A 761-nucleotide genomic window follows, 5' to 3' on the forward strand; every position below is an offset into this window, starting at 1 on the left:
TTTTATGGTTTGTGTAATATGCATATATCTGCAAAAGTTCTGTATTGTAAATACCAGTTTGTAATTAAAAAGTTAAAAACAAATTGGTCTCAACTGGTTCTTTTTGATTATAGGCTTGTATGTGCATATTTAAAAACACTTTTATGAAAGTGCTGGGGTTTGTGTATAATAATAGAGGAAGGAAGGAAGTTTCTTCCTCATGACAATCACATTTTTGCTGATATTTTACTGTTTTTATACAAGGAAAGTCCAGGAAGACTAAACTAATCCTGGGAAGGACAAGACCTGACCAAGAGCATAGGAAGCACTAGGGCTATATGTACAGACAGGGCCAATATACTAACAAGAAACAAGACAATTAAGTAACTAAAATATTAGAAAAACTACAGCGAAAAAAAACAAGACACTACAAACAGAACGGGATATGCAACAGTTTTCAGGTTCAGATTTATTTAGGTTCATACACCTTTTGCCCAGTCGATCAGTTACACTCAAAAAGAGCAATTTTAGCCAATGGAGTATTTTACAACTAATCAAAACTGTTCCCTGTGAAACAAGTTGGGATAAAATCAGCAGGCTTCATGTCTTCCTGCACTGATAAAGCACCATAACAATAGCACACTATTAATGGTTAATTTTAATGTTTTTGTTTTATTATTTTATTACTGTTTAGGATAAATTAAAAGATTATTATTGCAGTTATAGGAAGAGGAGGTTACTGATCCTGAGGAGGAAGTACTCCCACAGCAGAATTATTCCAG

Source organism: Sinocyclocheilus grahami, unplaced genomic scaffold, assembly GCF_001515645.1.
Source record: "Sinocyclocheilus grahami isolate Dianchi unplaced genomic scaffold, SAMN03320097.WGS_v1.1 scaffold9682.1, whole genome shotgun sequence".
NCBI lineage: Eukaryota > Metazoa > Chordata > Actinopteri > Cypriniformes > Cyprinidae > Sinocyclocheilus > Sinocyclocheilus grahami.